A 24,666-nucleotide genomic window follows, 5' to 3' on the forward strand; every position below is an offset into this window, starting at 1 on the left:
TTCTAATAACAATTATTTTTTATGTGCCTTTCCAATACAAATCCATTTTCAGTCAATTAGATGATACATTGCCTATTGATACATTATCCATCCAACAGGTGATAGGTTATTTGGATGGTAATACATTATCGGTTAGAAATTCTATTACACTATCACGCAAGTTGTGATCCATTATCAGTTCTACTATAGTGTTGGTCATTTACATACATTATCTGTTGGGTTACTACATTATTAGTAGTAATAGGCAGTTTTCCCAGTGCACCCAATACCACACTATTTTTTTTCTACAAAAAGGCATTAAATTATGGAAACTGGAAAGTCGTGAAAAAGTCATAGTGGAATTTGGTTTTCATATTTCTGTGGGGAGCTCACTTCATTCTATTTTTTTTTGGGGGGGGAATCATTTCCCGTTAGTAGTTATAGGAGACAAGTTGCTTTGCACTCTGTAATACATGAGTTAACAATCGGTTTGTTATTTGACTTGTCACAGTGGCAGTGATTGAAAAACTTGAAGCAGTTTAACTCATCCACATTCTGTATTCATTGATGCTCCCCAAGCCATAAAATTTATACGTACATTTTATGTCCCTAAAAAGAAAAACTCAGCAGTAGTACATTTACTTGTGAGGAAACAGCAATTTGGCTTCTCATGTGCATGTGTACATGCTTACATGCACGTAAGCTATCGGTAATCAAACATAATGGGTAAATTTGCCATATTGACTTCAAACATGCTATGCAGGCTGGTTATCCTCCGGAAGCGTAATGATAGAAAGAACCGTGCTTACCGATGGGAGCAGTTTTCCTACCATATTTGAGGAAGACGTCTCAAGAATGATTGATTTAGGTTTGTCCTTGAAGTTTGAAAACAGAAAATCTTGAAAATCCCCAGAAACTCATCCCGCACATGCAAATTCCACCTGGGAGGAAGTAGTTAAAACCAATTTTGTGAAAATCAGACTTGCCCTTCTCATGCAATGTGGATTTTGACCACATGAAACCCTGTCATACTGAATTTGAAACTTCATATCTTTTACTGATAATGAGTGTCTTCACTTGCATGGTTAGTTTCAAAATGAGCAGACACATGACAGCCAAGTTCTTGGGTAGGGTTTATGGAATCTTTAACCCCACCACTGAAAATGGGTCCAAAATACCTGGCTCTTTGGGGATAACTTTGGGAGAGATGCATATAATTTTCCTAAATATCTTATCCTCTCACATTTGTCATATTGAGGATGACCTTAAGTTCAATACATTTTATTTCGACAATAACTTTATTACCCTCACGTTCATATTTAGTGGTACAGTTTTTGTTTAAAAAGGAATAATCTTTTAACTTCTCTCTGTAACATTTATAAATCTCTTTACTGTACAAAACACTGCTGATTGAAGTAATAACTTTTAATTACAAATTGCCTTATGTTGACAGTCCTCTCCTCAGACAAGCATGAGTGAAATTTACAGTTAGATGTGTTCCATTTCCATTTTCTCATTCTTTATAATGGATGAGCTATTTAAGTAAATATGGAGCCAATTTCCATTTTTGTCTGTTCGGTTTTCTTGATATGTGGTTTTCAAATTGAGGCACAGCTAGTCAAACTTCTTTATTACAGAACTATGTACGCAATCATTTATTTGTAAATTGTAAAGTTTGCCTGCTGATGAACAAGGGACCAATTGCAGAGGGCTATTGGTCTCTCTCAAATGACATTCTTCCCTACAGATTGCCCACATGCATCAGCATTTTTTATCACAGTTTTCATGCCGTGCCTTGGCTCTGCGCACACGCACTTGTTGCATTGGATACGCAGTTGCCATTTTCCTACAAAGGTGGCCTCCAATGAGAGAGATCTATAGTGTACAGTTATCTTGATTAATTTGTGTGGGGTGGGAGACAGAAAAACAAAAAACAAACAATTTTGATATCCCCTTGATGTGAATCTTGTCCCCAGGCCATCAGTTGCCACAAAAAAGATGTGTAATATGGAAAAGTTGTATCTTGGAACTTAGATTTGGCCTATATGAGTATCCAGAAACAAGTGGATGCAACACTGCTTAATAAGTGGATGCAAACTTGCATCTTTATATTCATTACTGTGTCTTATGTTTCAAGAAGTAGTAACTTAACAGCATTTATATTTTAAAAATGTATGTATATTAATTGAGCTTATGCCAGACTGAAAAACCTTTTATTTAAAAAAGCCAAACAAACTGAATAAATTGCCTTGATTTAATTACAAAACATACATTGTGCTTGGTAGAAAGAGTGAGTTCATCATATACTCGTAAGTTCAACCCCAAGTGCTGTCTAGCCTTCACTCTTGTGAATTTTAGTCATATCACATAACAAAAAAAGGCCTTGGCATTCTACTGTCTAACAGAAAGATATATTTCCCCCTTGGTAGTTAGAGGTGAACAAGTACACAGAGCATCATGATTTATATCTTACCTATGTTTAAATCAACCCAGGACAAAAAAAAGATTTAAACATTCCAACTCCTTGCACAGCTGGAAGTGCATGTGTATTAGTCTGCCACTCTTCACGAATATTGCATTGAGTTTCTACAGAGTTGGCCTATTGAGTAGCATGAGATACGTTTATGAAAATTCTCAATTTCATGCCACTAACAGTATGAGAAATGGCTTTTAACTCCAGCAGAAGAGATTACTCGATAATCTTGACAAAATCAAGGCTACAGTTCAACATTAAAACTGTTGAATTAACTCAATTTTGCAATGCATGCTCATAAAAACTACTGGCCACAATAAAGGTTAGTGATTTGCACCAATGAGGCCGGGCTCGAGTCCCGGCTTGGTCCAGGCTTTAAGTGCATTTGGTTTCCAGTCCATACTCGCTCTCACAGGTTTTCTCCGGGCACTCCGGTTTCCTTCTGCTCTAAAACTGGACTGTCTTCCTAACTCCGTAATATGATGCTGATTAATAAAGTGTATGAGTAAACGTACAGTTATTGGCACAAATAGACTGAGTTGCTGAAAGCGCCATTAAAACAAAACAACAACAACAAAGGTTAGTGATGATGCCTGCGCTAACAAGAAAGGAACATAAGGAACATATATCAAGTGCTTTACATGCCAGTGCACAGGGAAAAATGCTCCATTAACGTCTTTACAAATGTAAAATCTGAACTAACTAGACTACAACTGCCAATGTTTACAATTTAAAATAAAGGGAAAAGTGAAAGGGAAAGGTTTTCAAATTTACAATAAGGGGAACAAGCAACGGATTTACCACCAACCTGACTGATTGAGTCTTTGTTATATTGATCTAGAGTTTTGATGTACCTATTGTGCATCAAACTCTTCTGATATCCAGTTAGCAAAGCCAATTTATATTTATCCATCTCTCAAAAAAGGTTATGAGCTAAAATGATATTGCAGAATCAGAGCTGCTTGTCGGTCTTTACAAAGCTTTCTTATCCTTACCATCAGCAAAGGTACTGGTGTGTGATGCAATTCTCTGACCTTACCAAACCTTGTATGCCAAACCCACAGGGGAAGAGAAATGTCAATTCGTATTCCAGTAAGTTCACATGTAGTAACTACTCCACGAATTTAATGAGGTATGATGAGGGATGAAATGCTGCTGAACAATTCTTGGTTCTACATCACTGGAATATTCTTTGGCTGGTGCTGTTTGTGATGAACCATATCAATTGATGTTTCCCTAACCTGGTAAGGTAAAAAAAATACACACAAAAGATACATGTATCACCATTACCTTAAGAGAGAGCATAATACTATGACTTACTACGGCAGATTATGTTAGAGGAGAAAAAAAAGTCTAATCCTGATCTTGCCTCATACCTCGGGTTTTTCTTGGCATTAGATATATTTTCCTTGGTGTTACTCAACTTCTCATGGCGGAAGAGGCCAATGAAAATAGAATGCTCACATTTTGTGTTTGCAGGTTCATTTCCTCATCACACACTTCTTTTTGGGAAACATTTATACTCGTTTCAGGGTGTCCTTTCTGCACATTCCAAAATTTCCACAATAGAGACTGTTGATGACATAATAAGATTTTTTTAAAGACTTACTGGATTTTTCAAGTGTACTCTCCATGGACATGACTCCAAAGTCTCTGCCTTCAACTATATTGATCACTTCTTCAGTCTCACTTTCATCTGTTGCCAAAGTACCACACAGAAATTAATTCACCAGAATTTTAAATACCAGAATATTGAAACAACGTTTGTACTTTTAGATTATAGACAGTCGCAGTATCTGTGTTGGATTATAAATACCTGCATGACAACGGTTACAGTTACAATAGTTTTCAAAAATGGTGCTTTTAGTCAATGCATACAATACTGCCACAAATTTAAGTTATTACTATGGGAATAAATATGTCCTTGGCCGGTGCTGCTCAGGTATTAAATGCATCCATTCTGCTGAGCTGGTCTTAAACAGTTTAAGACCGGCCAAGAACACATGTATTCCGATTCATAAGTATGTTCTTTAAGGCAGCGAGTCAGAAGAGGTCGATATATGATGGATTTCTTACCATTTTGTTCTAGAATTTTACTTTCATTTTCCCGAACATCCCCATCCATTTTATGGTATATTCCTTGTGCAAGTTGTCTAAAAGAATCTCCTTATATGGACATGGCACATGCATCGTGAGCTGCGTGCACACAGACTCCCTACCAATCAGAATCGATTAAACTGTCTCGTACTCAGGTGCCAGGGCGTGATTTCAGCAGTAAGCATTATCACATCTCAACAGGCATTATCAAATGTTAATACATGGTCAAGTTGCATGTTGTGCAATAGGGAGACTGTCTGATGAGGTATTTATGCATTTTGTTTTTAACTAGCAATGATGGCCCAAAGCTACAAGACTTTACTGGGTTGACTGCTATCTTGCTGATGTTCTTATTTTTAGCTTCTTTAATATAGGGGTTGCAAACAACTAATAACCTCACATGTCTTTTCTAAGCCCCGAATATTTTGAACCATACTTGATGCCATTTTTATTTGTGAGTGTGTAAACGCCTTCAATTGTGGACCTATAACAATAGGGGACAATAGGGTCCACGGTTGCCGAAGAGTCCACGGTTGGAAAACGTGTACAAAACATATGGGAGGTCTTCCGAAAAAGTTGAAGTATGAACAAAAGATGAACAATAGGGAGTCCACGATTGAAGGCGTTTGCACACTTGCGTGTGTGTGTGACAGTCAATTTACATAACATTTCCTATGTTCAGTGCCCTCACTTGCCAGTTTGGCTCAAACTGTATATTAAGTAGATAGCCTTAAGCCGGTGATGAGCTATTTACCTCTAAACCTCAGCAAAGCCAACAAGCACTGTATACCTTTAGTAGTTGTTCTTTTGCAATGCACAATGACTAGGGGTTTCTTTTGCACCATTAAAGATCCGAAAAGGAGAACCAAACATGTATGTCTGGTATCGACTTTTCCCTGAGTCACAAATGGCGTCGTAGACAAAACGGTGCTCACCTTGTAACCCCCACTCAAACATGAGCTGCCTGACATCTAACTGGTGAACTGCTTGTAAGGTCAAAGATGGAAAGCGACACAGTGACGCAACTCAGAGCTGACCTGCAAGCAATGAAGCTGGCCTTGCAGAAGGAGGAGGAACAACAAACAGACACCGGGGGCAGGTCCTCCATGCAACCAACATTCACCCCAAGCAGAATTTTGTTGTGGCCGGGAAGCAACTTGAGTGCTTCAGAGGCAAACCTGAGAAGGTTAGCAACCCTTCAGTGCAAGAGTGGGTGAGTGATGTGCGGGGCCAGCTGACAGTGAGGTAACTCCAAGAAGAAAAAAATCCTATTTAAAGTTTTTGGTGACAGGGACACATACACTGCCACCTATCCTGACCACCTATCCACCTATCCTGACCACCTATCCTGCTCTCTGGATTTGGTAATAATTCCATGGCAAGACTGGATGACTAGAAGGCTACAATACCACTCCCAACTCTTCAACCTTACTATTTGTTCTTCGGGCTTGAACTAAGGCTGCTAATCAACTACCTACTTGGTGCCGACAATCAGCAGGGAGGATGCTAATGTAGATGACAGGATAGAAGATTAAAACACCAGGATAATGCAAGCTTATGAGATGGCATCATGAAAGACTAAGAAGGAAGCCCTAATATACTGAAAGGAGAACCAAACATATTTATATGTCTGGTGTCGACTTTTCCATTTCATAAATGTATTTTACTCCAGAAACCAGACAGAGAGTTGGCCTTACATAATTAATTAAACACTTAATAACCACATGATATGTGGGGTGCAAACTAATGGGTTTTGTTTTGTTTTGTTTTGTAAGGCAGAGTAACTAAACACAACATGCATGCACATTGTCACTATGTTGATCAACCCCTTGCACTTTTCTACTTTTGTCTTTACCCAGTTCTTTCAATTATTTTCTTGGAACTGTATTTCCGTTTCTTTAAATTCAGACCATACAGTCTTGTTCAAGTTATTTTATGTGCGACTTTGAAGAAATGTATTGACAGTTATATTAAGCATTTGGAAATCTCATCAATAGCCTGAGTCAACTGACTTGAGAGGGCGCTCTATGAGGGGGGCTGCCATGATTATATTCACTCTGTGTGTCTGTAGTTTTTAAATCCTTCATCATCCACTTTTAATGAAAGTTTTCCCCCATATTCTTTGTACTTTTTGGTTGTTAGACTGTTGTGACACTGTATATTTCAAATTGAGAACTATGTTCCATCTCGGAGAGAAATTTTTTTAGTCAATTTGGAAATTGTGAGCGGTTCCTGGAACTGCTTCATGTACACCATTGACAAATGTGAGAATGACCCAATGATCAACCATGACTGTGACAACAGTTATTGGGCTGCTATTTGGGTGAACAATCCTTGAAGTACCTCCTGGTCAATTTTTTCCACAAGTTAAAGTGCTTGAAACACACAGTATGCACTTAAATTCAATTGTCATGACTGTTGCTGAAGACAGACATAATCAAATGCAGTCCGGATGAACTGTTTCTAACTGTGGGGAAAGTCACCTGACCTAAACCTAAACTATCTGCATTGGCCCTTGAGTTTGATGAGTAATCTAAAGGCCAGGGGTCCGTGGTTGCTTTGGCAGAAATATACCACCGACTGGTAATTAATTTAGTGACCCAGTCGACTGACACAACAATGAGCATGTGCCTACATAAGGTATTTCCAGCAAGATTTCGTATACTTTTCCTTAGCTTATATAATCACTACATTTACACAATTGGAATTGACTTATTTTATACAAGAGTTACAAAAGAATAACACAAAATACAATTACAAAAGAACACTTAGATGATCCGCACTCTGCAAAGTGCCGTCAATAATCCACACTCCGCAACCTATTACCTGTATCTGCAATCCACACTCCTCACTCAGGGTGACTGCACCCAAGATATCAGCGAATTGCTGGTGCTAATTAACCTAACCCAAATTGACGGGTAACTCAGGGCATCTGCTGACATTCTGTGTGGCCAGTCTTTCATTGCTTTCCTAGATGGTAACCCTTGACAACTCTGCCCACAAATCTATCCACACAGTATTGTTCTACTGACGGTCCTTTCTGACCAAAACTAAGAACAGTAAACAACAACTCAACTACTGCGGATACAGTAATTAACTGCTTAGATTGCGGCATCAGTACCTGAAGTGCTCGCAGACTCTCAGGGTACAGTCCACTAATTCAAGCAACATTGAAAACTATGTAAAATCAGCACTGTTTAGGGCCAGTAACATGCATACTGTGGCGGGCATCCCCGGGCCTACCCTGAGTTGATGGGATCAAACCAAGCACTATTAGTGGCAGAGTCGATCTTCCCAACCCAAGGCTTTTCCCTAGACGAGAGACCACTCAGAGCGACCTCAAGGCAAAGGGTGCGGGACCGTTTAGTCTCTGTTGAATTACACAATCAACCTGTAAAGAAAGTAATCCTCGACAGAACTGTCGGTACAGGACGTTCAATTTATTCAACAATAATCAACACAAATCAACAAATGAAATGTACAGTGAAGTGATTGGGAGATTGGTTTGGTTGCCTGTGTATTTACGTAATTGGATTGAGCACTAATTTAGCGTAGGGCCGCAGCAGCAATACGCCAATGCATCAACTATGCACCATGCGCATCAGCCATTCACTGTGCATCAACCACACACAGCGCATCAACAATGCACACCGCGTCAGCAACGTACAACTTGTACAACTTCGTGCGAGCTTCACCTAACGTGTATGCGAGCCAGCGTCAGCAACGTACAGCTCTCACAGCTTTGTACTTGCAACGCGTCAGCTACACACACTAGTCAGCCACGTACAGTCTATACAATCACGTACTTGCAACGCATCAGCACCACGCAACGCTTCGCACAGCACTGACAATGCCTTAGCTCCATGCCAACTCACCAACTTCACTCTGCGAAATCCAACACGCAACCACCTATAACGCGATCGCAGCGCTCGCTGCAGTAGCACGACCATGTGCACACAGCGCGCTACGCTATGCCTAGCCAGCACACGTAACCAAGTCACTAGCCAATCAGGTACGTGCACTGCAACTCATTAATAAAATTAGACTAGCTCTAGTCCTATACACTTTCCGTCACAATACCAACATCCCTGAGATTTCTGAAACACAAATGAAATTATTGTCTGGTCACTAATCTTTCAATTTTTTTTCAATTTTTTTGTGGGTTAATCAATTACATTTTTAATTATTCCCACAAAACACCCCCCCCCCCCAAAGGGATTTTTTCCGAAGTCTGATTGCAGCCATTTTTTCAAGTGGCAACCCTCAAATTTCTCGGGCACTTAGGACATTTTTCAACCGAAGTTTTTAGCCCTTCTGCTCTCATCTGAAAGCTCACAGACCTAGGGAGTTGATTCTGGAAACAATTTACACAATCTCACCATTTTGGGGGGCCAAACAATCTTCTTTTTCAAAAGATACTATAGGGATATTTTTAATGCTAATGACCTGGCCAGAAATTTTCATTTTAATTAGTGGACTACACCTCTCAGCAGTAGTGCACACAAAAGGAGTGGTCACACACAGCGTTAACTTAGTGAACCAGGCCTCCAGACTGTACACTGCGTGTGTAATGGCACAAACTAGACAAAACATAAACTTGCACCAGTCCTGCGCTGCCTTAAACGTACATTTACATGGGGAATAATGTACAGATTAATGCTAATGTACACAGGTACCAACACTGTGGTCTCACGCATTATCTGCGCCTATACAAAGATGAGAATGATGTCATCTTCAACTGAAAACCTAAACTCGTATAAGCCATTTCGTCAAAATATTGCAAGAAACCCCCGGCCCTGAAAAATAGTTTCCAGTCTGAGCAGTGTGCGCACAATCAAGTTGCAGATAAATCTAGAATGACTGTTTCCACTTGTGTAACTCTTTGGTTATGACAAAGACTCATTAGACTCATTTCAGGCTTATTTTTATGTCACGTTGTGTCACTCTGTTTCCATGTGGTTCACATCCTTTGTCTACTTCTTCATGTCTACTGGTCTACTACAGTGTGTCTACTCTAATGAGGCAAAAGACTCAGGGTAACATCTCAAGTCTTAGTACATTCCTCTTCCAATAAGAAGATCAAAATAAAAATTGATACTGATACTATGATGCAGCTTTTTCCCAGAATGTCCACAGGTTTCAGATTGTCCAGTTCAATCACAAAAACATGGAGTATAGCCATTTAATTGTTCTTCCAAAAAAAGGAAGGCATGAAAGGAAAGGAATAGTTGTCAATAAAGAGAAAAACGTGTTGGTTCCAAAAGGGATAGAAGTTAGGACCTTGCATGTGCTCAGTTTAGTTAAAACAAAAAGGCTACTAAGAGTTGTATTGCAAACACAACATTATTGTTTTGGAAGCAGGAGTCATTTTTGAACTGTAATATTTATTGTGTGAGGCATTTCTACATTGGAACTCCTGTTTTTCAGAACAGTATGCTCAATGGGGGATGGGAGGGAGGTGACTGTTTGGGGTAGGTATTCAATTCCTGTGGAGGAGGGAGTCTTCTGCTTTCAACCTACCCCAGACAGTCACCAAATATGCAGAGTAGCACCGATCCCCACTACGTCCCAGAATGTGTGGTTAGGGTAGGATAATAAACCTTGGGTGCTATAGAGCGGGACTCACCAGATCATGAAGCTGTTAGGGTAGTTCCAGTGATGGTCCGCCCTACTGAAGAGCCCTTTTGCAATGACATGACCAATGTCCGGGCAACTCTTTTTATGTGAGGAGTCTCTCTGTAAGACGTCAGTGAGGTAGCATGTGGTTAATGTTGATGAGGTCTTCCAACATGCCACGTTGCATATCTCTTCCATTGGAATGCCTTGGAAGTAGGCCCATGAGGTTGAGACTAACTGGATGTCATGAACTCTGATAAGGCATTGAGTCTGATTGTCCGGGGAATTTGGCCAGTCCGGGTTGGCAAATTTGATGGCTGAAACTGCCCACCTCGCTAAAGTGTCTCTGGTTGCTGCTTCATATGGTTTTATCGTATTAATGAGGAGCTGAAAAAGTTGTACCTCTGAGCTTTCTAGTCCTAGCTAGGTACCATTTCAGAGTTCGGAGTGGGCACCAAGGCTTGTTATCTGGGGTCCCAGTGTGTTTAGTAAAGTCCAGCTCAAAAATGTAAGGAGGGTAGAAAGGGACACAGACTGTTTCTTGGTGAGGAATCCCAGGGCCGGGATGAGGCAAACACCATGTGGCAATCAGCAGTGGATAATGCTTTCAGTTCACTGCCGATGTGAGGTAGTATATAACTACTAGTAGAAAATTCCGGCTTCGCCGTCGGGTTGAATAGCAATACTTCACTGAGTGGTTCGACGGGGGACCGGCAAGCAGATAAAACACAGCTGACAGGTCCAAAGAAGGAATTAATCTTGAAGGGGGTGGTGCTGAAAAACATCCCTTGGAGAAAAAACTGTCGTGAATAGCAGCAGTAGGGAAACGGTAGTTCTGAATGGTTGACACCTATAGGTCTGACTTGAAAAGATGCATGAAGAAGTCAGCCACCGCACTCACAGAACTTTTGGTCGGAGTAAGACCTGGTTCTGTACACCATGTAGTAATATGTTGTAGTCTGGTGTTGTAGATGCTGTGCGTAGACTGGCGTCTACTTCTGGAGGCCATCTCTGCAGCTTCCTCTGAAGGTCCTGCTGAGCGGAAGGATCGTTTGACAATGGCCAGCTTGTGTAGGGGACACCGGGGTGATGGTGAAGCATGCACGACATCAGCTGGTAGAGTAGGTTTGGTCTGGCGGGAAGGACAATTGGCATCTGCACAAGGAGCCTGCTTAGTTGTGGGAACCAAGGCTGACGCAGCCAAAAGAGAGTGATGACAAGAACTTGGCACCGCTCCTGTTCAATCTTGGAATAACGCTGCTGGCATCAGGGATATTGGAAGATAGGCCATAGGCCAACAGCCCTTCCCAGCTGATCTGGAGGAGGCATTTGTTGCCCAAGCCCTGCAGGTGGTAGTGTCTGGTGCAGAACATCGGCAGTTGGGCATTCTCCGCCAAAGCAAATAGGGTCAATGTTTTCGATCTTCCGATCTTGTTGAAGACCTGTTGGACCACACCGGCCGTCCCAAAGAGTCCCACTCCATCGATGGATGTTCCCACAAGAGAGGGGCATCTGTGATGGAGTTGTCGATGGCTGGTATGTGGGTCGCCTGGAGATCCATGTTGTGATCCCAGACCAACAGAAACATTTGTCTTGCCAGGAGGCAGAGCCAAGGGGAACATGTGCCTCCCCCCCCCCACTATGCAAGACACCACTGTGGAGTTGTCCAAGCGTACGAGGATGCGTTTGCCCAGAATGCTCAAATGGAAGGACTTTAAAGTGTTGAATGCTGCCTGGAGTTCCAAGACATTGATGTGACTCCTTCAGAACGGAGGTCCCAGGTTCCCAATGCTTGAAGCAGAGGAAGGCTCCCCAGCCAAGGCTCAAAGCGTCCGTTGTTATGATTGCTTCTGGCTCCACTTTGGTGAAAGGAAGGGGGTGCACAAAGTCTGTTGTGGGCCGGGGACAGGGAGGTTGATGGAGTCTGATTTTGGTCTGTAGAAGGCTAGTAGATGAAGCTGTTACGGGCACATGCAGAGAGGACATCGAGTGGGAATGGGCTTGGACTTCTTGAGATTGATGATGAAGCCCAAGCAGCTTCTGATGACGCAGGTAAGACGAGCGGAGGAAACACTGTCTTGTCAAATGATCTGCTAATGATGAACCAGTCATCAAGATATTGGAATAGCATGACGTCCTGCTTTCGGAGATGGGCAGAGACAATCTTTGTAATCCTCGTGAACACTCTCAGAAAAATGAAGAGGCTGAAGGGAAGAGCTGTGAATTCGAACAGGTTCCCTTTGTACAGAAAGCACAGGTACTTGGAGCTTTGTGGGTGTATTGGAACATGAAGGTATGCATCATGCAGGTCTATGGGAAGAGGCCCAACAAGGAATTGGAAGACATTGGAAAACTGTCCGTAGCATCTCCATGCGGAATTTCTTGGCGGAATGAATCTGTTCAGAGGCTTGAGGTCAATGATGGGTCTCCAGGTTTTTGGTTCTTTCTTCAGAGTGAGAAAGAATGTGGAAATGAGGCCCTTGTTCATCTTGGACTTGAGAAAGGGGCGGGTGGCTTGATTTTGGAGGAGAGAGTGTATTTTGGACTCCCGAGCCTGTTGCTTGTTTCTGTCAGAAGGAACTGAAGTTGGACAGATAGACGTTACAGACGGAGGGGTGCTTGTGAACTTGAGGGAATATCGGTAGTGAATTGTCACAATCACCCAGCTGTCCTGGGTGACTTCTCCCCAGAACCCCGCAAAACATTATAGTCCCCCCCCCGACGCATCAGGGATCAGAGGACTGAAGTGAATCTGCATATTCAGTGGCACCTACTCTTGAATGGACAGGAGTAGCGCGGACTGGAAGTTCTTTCTCTAAACCTCTTCTGAGATGACTTGGAGGGCTGAGAACAGGAAGTACTGCCACTGGTGGCAACACACAGTAACTGGACATCTTGCGACCCCAGGCTAAATCGCAAGGGATGTCGGATCTGCAGTGGTCCCCAGAGACATGGTGTGCAGGTCCATTGGTGAGTGGACACGCCCTGGCGACATGTCGACCACTGCCCAAACTATGGGTGAACTAGTATTACTAAAACCAAGACACCGTCTGTCTGGTATCCTGTGACTGTCTGGTTGGAGTAGTCTCTGTGACTGTCTGGCATTCGAGCATCAAGCTACTATCGGCCTTTAGAAATCTGGAGTGTAGCTCCATATGCAGTCAAGTACTTGTACTTGTACTAACTTCTTCTCTGGCAGCTACTTCAGTCAACCTTGTTCTAGACGTACCGGTCCGACCCTTTCCTCAGGACTCAACCAGCTAGACCGAGAGAGGGATTTTGGTGTATGGGCAACCCAGAGTCTCCATAGATTTGCCCAGGCTTGCGCTCTGGAGAGGGAACTCCAGCTTTGTAGCTTTTGCAGAAACAAACAGGCAGTGACTGGAACTGGTTTTAAGCTAAAGCTAAATTGGCATACGGCTTAGTGCTAGGGGTTGCTCCCAACAGTGGGAGAGGTTATTTAATTTCATTGGACAGCTACTGCTCAACCTTAAGCTGAGCAGCCCTCAGCCAGTAAGGTGCAATCCCGCCACTCACCTGCCCCACTGGGTGTATGGGGCTTAGGATAAATCTGACAAGTGGACGGTCAGTAATGCACCAAACAACTTCAGGACAATTACCAAGAGAATTGGCAGCTGGAATGTCTGCACATGACAACCGGTTTATCAAAATAAAATAAAATATCTCTGACATACGGAAAACTGCTGTAATCAACAATGAGTTGTTATAATATGCAGGTAGATATCATTGCCCTACAGGGGACCTGTCTTGCTGAGTCTGAATCCTTAAAGAATCTGACTACACCTTTTCAGAAATATGCTACAGTACTTGACATGGTCCAACCTGGTGGCACTAGCAGAGCTTACCCTGCAGTTGAACACGTCAGGTGGCCCTGTCAACTTCCTGAATGTTTATGCCCCAACCCTTACAGCTCCTGATGATATCAAAGACACCTTCTATAGCCAGCTTGACTCAGCCATCAATGGTTTTAGACCCCAGGAAGCCTTGGTCATACTTGGTGATTTCAAGCATGGCCTAGTTGCCTTGGTCATGTTGGAGTGGGCAGATGCAACAATGGTCAGCGTCTACTAGAGCTATGTTCATACCATGGGCTATGTGTCACCAATACATTATTTTGTACTAAACCATATCATCATGTGTCCTGGAGACATCATGTTTGAAGCATTGGCACCAGTTTGATCTTATTCTCATCAGGAGAACTCACTTGAAGGACTTCCTTGTGACAAGATCACATCATAGTGCTGACTGTGACACATATCATTCTCTTGTTTGCAGTAAAATGTGGCTCCGACCAAAAACCTTTCACCACACTTATAATAATAATAATTAAAAATTTACAATGTGCCGTTTCCATAAAAATAATCAACGGCGCAGTACAAGTTAATGTAAAAAATAATGGATTTAAGAAATTGAGGGATGGATGGATGGATGGATGGATGGATGGATGGATGGATGGATGGATGGAGGGATGTATGGAGGGAGGTATGGATGGATAGATTTATGGATGGGTGGAGGGATGTCACCGCGCTAGTACCCAAACCAAAGTATGGGGATATGTCTGTCCCACCAACAGGGAGAATAATTTTACCCAGACCCAACCCTGCTGGCATCAGTGATGTCTCGAGGCTTTCCTGGGGACAGATACCTCTAACCCTACCTAAACTACAAGAAAAGTAATTATACCAGACACAGTGACACTAAAATTACGAATCACAGCTAAACCTACATTAAATTAAAAAGAATAATAATAACCCTGTAGATAAAACTAATAAAATTGAGAATCTTGCAGTGCAATATCATTGTGCAAATGCAATATTAAAAAGGCAAGTTTTTACTTTACATTTGAAACTGGCAAGGCTCTGTTCGCAACGTATGTGCCATGGCAAGGCATTCCATAATTTAGGAGCTGCCACTGCAAATTCCCTGTCACTAAGTGTGGGTAGCATTTTACCATTAGGGTAACTTTAACAAAGGACTGTTGCTTGCTGACCTGAAAGATGATATCTACACTCCTTGATGATGACAAGATTCACTAAATATGTAGGAGCACGACCACGGATGGCTTTGTATGTTAACAGGATAATGTTGGAGTTAATCCTGTACAAAAACAGATAACCAGTGAAGCTAATACACTATTGGTGTTATGTGATGAAACTTGGGTGTATTCATAAGAAGTCTAGCTGCAGCATTCTGAACTCACTGTAATTATCTGTGCTGCTGACAAACCCTACAAAAGACTATTACAATAGTCCCAGATGGCTGGTCACAGATGTGTGAAATTAACACTGAAAGTGAATCGTGAGAGAGGAATTTACTGATACGCCTAAGATTGTGAAGGTGGAAAAATGCTGCAGAATAAGCCTTGTCCATTGTCATTTCTGAGTCAAACCCGGACACATGTGGATGGGAGGGATCACGGAATCTGCAACTGCAACTGTTGCCTTGTTCCAATAATTAGAAATTCACAGTTAGCGTCATTGCTCATTAGCCTATCGTGCAGGCATCCAATTTATGATGTCCAGAATACAACTTTCCATAACAGCTAGAGCAGTTTGGCAGGAAGTGTCACCAGGTTTTAAATGATAAACACATGTGTGTGTCGTCTGCATAACAATGAACATCAGGCAAATGGTCTTCAATGATGTCAAACAGTTCAGAAGCATAAACAGTAAATAAAAGTAGTCCTAAGCAAGACCCTTGAGGGACACCACAGTTTGGATCAAATTTCTCTGACAGAGTACCTTGAATAGAAATATGTTGGCTCCTGCCAGATAAATAAGATGAAAACCTGGCCAGAGCTTTGCCAAATATCCCAACTTTAGATTCTAAATGCTGCAACAGGATGGTGTTATTAACTGTGTCGAAGGCAGTTCTTCAGACCAAAAGAACAAGCAAATGACTTGCCAAGGGTTCATTTTCAGCAGTATATCACTCTTGACCTTCAGGAGAGCCATCTCAGTGCTATGATACTTTCGGTAAGACGATTGAAAATCTGGAAACAGAGAATGTCGGCACGTGTGGGGAGTGAAGCTGATTACACACAGCTCCCTGTGTCAATTTAGAAATGAATTGTAGATCACTAATTGGTTGATAGTTTTTCTAAAATCAGATCGAAGTTATCTGTCCTCAACAATATAGATAGATCTCTTTTCAACTCATGCCCATATTTGATATCAGTTAAACCACTCCCCCTGATTGTGTAGTCAACTTCGCGACACTGTTCTCTTCCATCTTCAAGAGTGATTACAAGCCTTTTTGCATCCAAACAGTGGGATGGCCTTAAGGTGCCACAGGGGAAATGATTGGTATCAGGTTAACTCTGCACGAATCAACCCTGCTATTGCATTGAAGCATTCAGCTCTGCAAGCATATAAGGATGCCCCATCTGTTAATTCACTTCAAGCCTTAAGGCCTTTATGAACCAATGTCCAGAAAGCAGTCAGGACTTCTATTAATGACTACTGGTCCAACTTACGCAGCAGCATTCAACAGGCTGCTGGCACTGGAAACATTAAGGGTATGTTTGAAGGCATCGAGAAAGCAACTGGTTCCAGCATGATGAAAACTGCTCCCCTGAAGTCCAAGACTGGCAAGACGATCAGTGATATGGGCAAACAGTTGGATAGATGGGTTGAACACTACTCTGAACTATACTCAAAAGAAAACCTTGTTCGTCAGTCTGCCCTAGATGCCATTGACCATCTTCCCCAGATGCCAGAACTGGATGATCCACCTCCCATCAATAAACTCTCCAAGGCTATCGATAGGTTCCCTTCAGGGAAAGCCCAGGGAAGGACAGCATTGCAGTGTTGCTGCCACCACACCAACTTCTAATCCAGTGCTGGAATGAAGGTTCCATACCTGAAGATATGAGGGATGCCAACATTGTTACTCTCTACAAGAGCAAGGGGGACTGCAGCGCGCGATTGCAATAACTATCATGCCATCTCCTTGCTCAGTATTGTGGGTAAGCTGTTTGCTCATATGGTGTTGCACAGGTTGCATCTACATGTTCTTGCAGACAGAATCTACCCCAAGTCCCAGTGCAGCTTCTGCTCCCACTGGTCAACTATAGACATGATATTCTCAGTCCGACAGCTACAGGAAAAGTGCAGGGAAAAGAACCAGCCACTCTATCTGGCCTTCATAGATTTCCCCTTCAACTTATTGAATAGAAATTGACTTTTTAAGTTACTCCCTCTCATTGGCTGTCCACCTAAACTCCTTAGCCTAGTGAGATCATTCCACAATTGTATGATGTGTACTGTGCAGTTTGGGGGTGACAAATCTCATGATAAGTTTGCGGTTAAATAGTGGGGTCAAACAAGGATGCATGCTGGCTCTCACCCTCTTTGGCATCTTCTTTGCCTTGTTCCTGAAGCATGCTTTCAAGTCATCAACAGATGGTTTCTATCTGTACTCATGACTTGATGGCCACCTCTTCAGGTCAGGTCAGTGAGGATCAGGTCAGTGAAGACATGCTGTTTGCTGACGATGCAGCTTTTGTGTCCAACTCAGAAGATGGGTTCCAAAGCCTCCTGGACAGTTTCTTCACCTCTTGTGATTACTTTGGTCTCACAATCAGCTTGAAGAAGACACAGGTTATGGGACAAGCCACTCCAAAACCACCTACTGCCAAACTTAAACGAGCAGACCTTGGAAGCAGTTCGCCAGTTCCGGTACTTAGGCTCTACCATTACTGACTCTCTTTCGTTGGATGTGGAGCCAACTTAAGCATATGGTATGGCATTTACAATGCTTTCCAAACTTACCAAGAGAGTGGGAAAATAAACATTAGACAGTCCTTACCAAAATAATTGTTTACCAAGCTTGTGTCATCAGTAACTTACTGTATGGCTGCAAATCATGGACTACGTATTCAATACAAGAACGGGTGCATGCTCCAAACCTTCCATCTAAGGTGTCTTCATAGAATTCTATGCATTACTTGGCAGGACAAAGTGACGAACAATGAAGTTTTCCTTAGAGCTGGCATACCATCAATGTACACAATCTTGCGTCAACACCACCTTCGCTGATTGGGCCACACCGACAGGATGGAGGACGGCCATATCCCTAAGGACCTTCTGTGTGGTGAGCTTATTATTTGAGTCCAAAGCAGAGGTCGTCCGTACTTACGCTTCAGAGGTGTGTGCAAACGAGATATGGAAGCCTGCAACATCAACACCAAGTCATGGGAGGACTTCATTGGAAACAGAACTACATGGAAACAACTTGTCCACCAGAGCCTGGAAGGTTACCAGAAAGTAATTTGTGATGCCTACGATGCAGGCAGAGTTAGAAGAGCAGCTAAGAAACAGGACCCACATGCACAGCAGCCGGCAGCCTTTGTCTGCTAGTACTACAACAGAAGATGCAGATCCAAGATCGGACTCTTTCAGCCACACAAGAAGATGTTCTGCCTCATCCTCTCAAAGTGCGACTTCATAATCATTTTGTGACTGGGAGGATGCTAACAACAACAGTATAAAATCAATTCATGTTTGCTTAAATTTATATAATTAATGTGTGTGTGTTTTCAATTGTCAAATGTTCAGTTATTTTAATATGCCATGCAGTTTGAAGGCAAAAGGAGTCACAATATGTCCCTTACTGGAGATCTTGCCAGATTCTATAACAGTCTAGTACCATACTAAATCGGTGGGAGTGAAATTTCTAGTGTAAGTTTTTTTTGGCTGACTCTTTTCCTATGTAGCTTAGTTCTTTTTTTTTTTCATTTCCTTTACTTCAATATGTATGCCTTCAATTGTTAATTCACGGTGCAATTTAGTGAGCTACGAGATGAGATGGAAATAAACCAGTAAGAACAATGAAATAAAAACTTTTCCCTTTCATGGCATGGCCAAGCAAAAGACCCCACAACTCAATATTTTAGGTGACATATTGTGACGAAACAGGGGCAGGAATGAATGCCAGTCTAATCATGAATTATTAAGCATTGCGTTGACCAATCAGCGTTGCGTAGAGCACTACGTCTGGGCGCTTGCGGCGTGCTTAGAGCACGCACAATCAGTTAGTGAGTTTCGCTGCTGGGTCGCAGAGTGGCAGAATCGTGGAGGACGCTGTCTACAGTTCTGTGCTGTGACTGTGCGAGGTATAGGGTGGACGCTGCACCAGGGGCGCTGCGTGTAGTGACTATAACTGGTAGGTGTAGTAGCCAACCGTATTGGGTCTAGATTACTTTAGTGATAGAGCTAAGTGACGTGAACCTAGGCTGGGAGCAAGTGGTCTTTGCTGTTGGATTGCTTGTCGTCTGTAAGCACTGATAGTGGGGTGACGGCTGGAAGGCAATCTTGTCATTGTGCTAGCTAGCCTTCAGGTTTACTTGATGTACTCAGATCGCTGTGAGGGTAATTTCCCTTTCGTTAGATCGACCCTGTTTTGCATGACACTCTGTGTTATTTGTGTGAGGGCTATCACTATTTAGTGAGGGTAACCCTTGGGTTGTAGACTAGCTGTGTTTAAGTTAGTCGGGAGGTTAGTTAACCCATAGAGCTACAAACGTGAGGCATATTGTATTGCCTTGTGAGGTGTATTGTGTACATAAACCTTGTGTGATTTATATACCTTATTGATTTTTATTGCAATAAATCAAATACTCGATTATTGTCCTTGGAAATTCTGTGTCACTGTGAGGTTTATTTAGGTTTCCCTGTGTTTCATTACTGTATTGCCAGATAAATCCAGTCTTTCCTAATTGGTGGTAAACTTCCATCCAACGAACTGCCCCTAGGCTTAGTCCGCCGTTCGTTAACTGATATCCCCCCTTGTGTCAGGGTAGCCGCTCATCCTTGCTCAAGGTTAATAAATATATTTGTGGGGTTGGGCCAGGTCAATTCCATCCCTGATCCGGCCGGTTACTGGGTCCACCACAAGAGGAGTCAGTTGCATTCGCCACAATATGCATCACAATTTCAACATACAATAGATATCAGTATATTTTGATACATGCAATGTGCACCCATTACTACGAGACTTTAAGACGCTTGGTGGTGGTAACCTTGGTACCTTGACTACATGATTTGACATGTTAACAGTCTAATATGCAGTGTGCCCTCCCTTATTTCTGATTGCTTAGACTGGCGGTTTTTTTTGCTCATGCTGCCTTGCAGACAAAATCATGTCATACAAGACCTGCCTTTGCAAAAAATTTCATTCAAATGGGTATATAGCACTACACTGATGTTATGCACCACTGTAAAATCATGTTCAGTAATCGTTCAGTGTAATGCAGGCCAAGTGACTGAAATACCAACAAAATTTAAGTTGGTCTTAAACTTTTGCAAATGACTGTACAGTATTAACTGAGCTGAAACTTCATCACATTTGTTTGTAGGCACCCTTCATTACATTTTGAGTAATTTATGCCTCAAAGGAACATAATGCACAAGCGACAAACGATGGACTGTCCCTGTAAGTCTGACAGTGCACTCACAGGCTTCAATAATTACTGAAAATACATTCCCTGTCATTAATACTAAATCAGAATACGGCAGCCAGTAGCACCGTCATAAATATATCTTGATGAACTGAGTAACGGGTGGTCTGTACCTGAAACTTCAACTTCTCGGATAATAGGCATGGGGGCCACTATGTTTAGCTTCCTCTTATGATGACGGTGCTTGTCTCCTCTGCTCTTTTGTCGATGGCAGATGACAAAGCTGGCAATGAAAACCCAAGATATCACCAAGGACCACTGCAAGTAAACACAAAAGTGTTTATAAATGAGGACAGCAGTGTTGTACATGTAGGACTCAAGTCCGAGTCCTGACTTGAGACCATTTTTTGATGGACTTGGACCAAATTTAGTGGACTCAAATTCAGACTCAGGCCTACAGACTCGAGGACTCAGTCCGCATTTGACACAAGCCCACCCAAAATAACTGTTTGTATTACCCTCAGCACCCTTTCATTGTAAGAAAACAAATGAGAAAACTTACCACACTTCACACTTTTTCCAAATAATGGGGAACCCTTTCTCATAAAACATTCTCATATGAAGAGGCAAATCTTATGATATTAACATTTTAGCCACACATTATAATTTCATGTGGTTAGATAATTCCAATATCAATATAATTCCCAACCCCCTTTGATAATCTCTATGGCAATTATGTCAAAACCTTTAAGGGATTTTTGGGCTGCAAAATAGTAAAATAATATTTCTAAGAATGCCAATATCATGCCCCATTTCATGTGTGAAATTTGTCGGTTGCATCATGAACTGTTGTGTTGTGGAGGAACTGTTGTATATCATGTGTGCAAAGTCTATCGACGGTACGTAATTTAATGTTGCACCAAAACTGTAACTTCGTGGTGCAATCAACAAATATTTGTTCAGGTCTTGCCCCATTAATTGCATTTCTAAAGTTAAAGATCTTACTTGTGAACACACAAAGTATTCATAACATGTTAGCAGTACTAACTCATGGAACTGATATTGCTTCATGAGTCTGACATTCAAAATATAACACGTGATAGTGTTAAGCTGGTTGTACTTTTTTCTTTTTACTTGCAATTGCTGATCAAAAAATGAACAATTTTCTGCATTTTACTTGTGCAATGCATTATTTGTGCCTTATTTAGTGTATGGTTTATTAGAGAACTTGGGACTTTTTCAAGATGTATTTTTTTTTTTTGACTCGGACCGGCCAGCCGACCCCGGCAAGCTCGGTGGTCGAGTGGTTAAGACATCTGCACTAGTAAGCAGGAGGTCGTGGGTTAGAGTCCCACCCGAGTAAGCTAGTGAGGTTTTTTCGCAAGTTCTCGGACAAGCACTGAGCATACAGTGCTTATTAATATATGTTGGGTAAGGGCAAAAACCGTTATATATATAAAGAACTTGGACTCTTTCCAAGATGTGGACTAGGAGTTAAACTAGAAGAACTCAGACTTGGCCATAGTGGACTTGATGACTGCAACAGTGGAGGGTAAAAGAGCCTGCATCAGATGCCCCATTTATCCTAAAGTGTGTGGTTTCCCTATGTCCCTAGATTAGCTTTGTTCCATTACCTATGAATAAAAGCTCCATCCAAAACTTGGCAACATCCAACATGGTTTAGGGAGACCTCTCCAAGGCAGAAAATTATTTGTAATGTAAGACTTGTGTGTCCAGAAAGCAAATGCCAGCAGTTTAAATATTTTTAAATTTGACCAAATTATTGAAGGGACTGTTGATTTTCTTCTTCAAGTATGACACTTATTTAATCACACTAAATCATAACAGGGTACATGTAGGTTTGTAACCTTGTGGGGGTGGTTGATGCAAAACCTCTTCCTTCCCCCCTCCCAAAAACCCCCAATAAAAACCCCACAATAATCCATTTTCCTCTGTTAACATAAGGTCCAAAAGTTGGATGGAATTCATTGAAAAATGACTATTTCAATGCTATTAGGGTGTGGATATCTTCAAATAATCATACAGCATCGTCAGTACTAGGCATTTAATGGTTTTTCTGCATTGTGCATGGTCTTGCTCTGTATTGTATTTTTTTTAAGCCACAATAAATAATATACTATGGGGCAGACAAATTGTTTAATTTTTGTATCATATTATCTCTAAAATGTCATCGTGATAAAATTGGTCAAGTACTATATATGAATTGGTGATATTTCCTTGCTGAAAAGAACATTTAATAAAAAGTGAATGACATTTGGATCCTCTGATATATTTCAAATCTATGTGAATGTAAATTTCACGTGAGTTCTGTACAAGTTTATTCTTATCAGAAAATTTATAACTCAAAGTTTCGTTTATTTTTTCCACTGAAATTCACACAGGGAAAATCCTGCAGTGAATGAAAATTATCAATTATTGTAAAAAAAAAGTAGTATCTTGCTATCTTTGAGAGTGGAAAAACATTTGTGGATACCTGCAGTGTCCTACAACCAGTGTACCAAGTGCTTAGACTCATTTTCAAAGGGTGAATTCAGCTTCTATGTAGAGGTAAGGAACAGAAACATTTAGATTGAAATTGGATGTCAGTAAAATACATACTTAATCCATTGTGTGCCTTTCAAAGGTATCTGCGTTGTCAAAGGTGACAAGATGGCCTGCTTCAGCAGCTGCAATGCAGTGCTTCCACATGGTGCATGGTTCCACCACAACAAACCTGCTCAACATTGTAATATTGTGTGCTCGACACAAGCTGTTCTGATGGTTGCTTGGTTTATTGTCCTTCAACTGGACTGCTATTATAGCAGTTCGATAGCATTGCAGTGGCATTCCAACAGCATGTAACTGCTATTATAGCAGTTCGATAGCATTGCAATGGCATTCCAACAACATGTAACTGCTATTATAGCAATCACATAGCATGCAAAGGATTGAATAAATCATGGACTGCTATGGTCAACAGTCCAAATAGCATTCCTGATAGCATTCACAAGCATAGCATTCACTCCAGTGATAGCATTCACAAGCATAGCATTCACTCCAGTGATAGCATTCACACGCCATCATAGCATTCACTCCAGTGATAGCATTCACAAGCCATCATAGCATTCAAGAACAGCTTTGTTTATATTAAAGTCAGAAGAAATCCCATAATTAGGAATATGCTACCCAGACTCAAGGCAGTGGACACTCAACTGCCTCACAGCATGGACTCTAGCTGCACCAACTGCTGATCTTGCAGATCAAGACTTGTGTGTACGTTGGTGGGAAATTTGAATTCAGGTAGTTGGCAGTTACACCATGAAGCAAGGACGACACGTTGGTAGATGGCAGGTTTGCAAGATTGTTTCACTGCAGAATCCTAGAAAGAATCTAGTAAGTTTGCATGTGAAATGAGCATCTAGTCTAAGAGACTTACAGTCGTATGACTTTTTATCCCTATAGACTTCAGTTACTGCAAAGATCTCACTATTTCCCCACCAGAAGTCAGCTGATATATTCAAGAGTATGTCAGTTTAGAAGTAGTACATGTATCTTTATATGCAATTAAAGCGTTAATTAGTACTGGTCCCCAGCAACTGGCATAGTGGGTAGGTTCCTTTAATTTTTTTCAAGTTTCAGATTTACATGTACATGTATGTATGTAGGCTGTCCTTTGCAATCATGACCCAAAAAGGTAATTGAATTGTTGGGTCATGTCAAACAAATAGACATACATGTATGTGTCCCTGTAACCATGACCTTCTGGTCATTTGTACTCTTTAGTCTTTTTTCAAATTTGGGATAGGCTTAGATTAGTTTATATGACTGATAAATCCCAATCTCAAAAAAGGAGTACAAATGTTGAGTTACATTTTGTACTCTAGTTTTAATTTCCAACACCAAACTTGAACTCAAGACTCGAAACTCTCATGATCAATGGTGGAAGTACTAGACTTCTAAGCCAAGCTTGCAAAGGTACTTTTAGTAGCTACAATATACATGTAGGTTGACTGCATTTGTGAATGCTTTTTTCATAGCAGATGTAGAGGGGACTCTTTTCACTTAGTTGTTTTTTGCTTTA

The 24,666-nt window shown here is 41.5% G+C and overlaps 1 long non-coding RNA gene across 1 annotated transcript; it reads right to left on the bottom strand.

Annotated features, from left to right (window-relative positions):
• Positions 1-2,959: 2,959 nt before the first annotated feature.
• Positions 2,960-23,812, bottom strand: LOC147795204 (uncharacterized). The gene is made up of 4 exons (XR_015424077.1): positions 23,205-23,812; positions 20,759-20,903; positions 4,062-4,148; positions 2,960-3,693 (listed from the first exon to the last, which is right to left on the bottom strand). It is a non-coding gene; the product is annotated as an uncharacterized LOC147795204 (long non-coding RNA).
• Between the last annotated feature and the right edge of the window lie 854 nt (positions 23,813-24,666).

This window comes from Acanthaster planci, unplaced genomic scaffold (genome assembly GCF_054643075.1).
Source record: "Acanthaster planci isolate LZ-2023a unplaced genomic scaffold, COTS_SCS Contig130, whole genome shotgun sequence".
Taxonomy (NCBI): domain Eukaryota; kingdom Metazoa; phylum Echinodermata; class Asteroidea; order Valvatida; family Acanthasteridae; genus Acanthaster; species Acanthaster planci.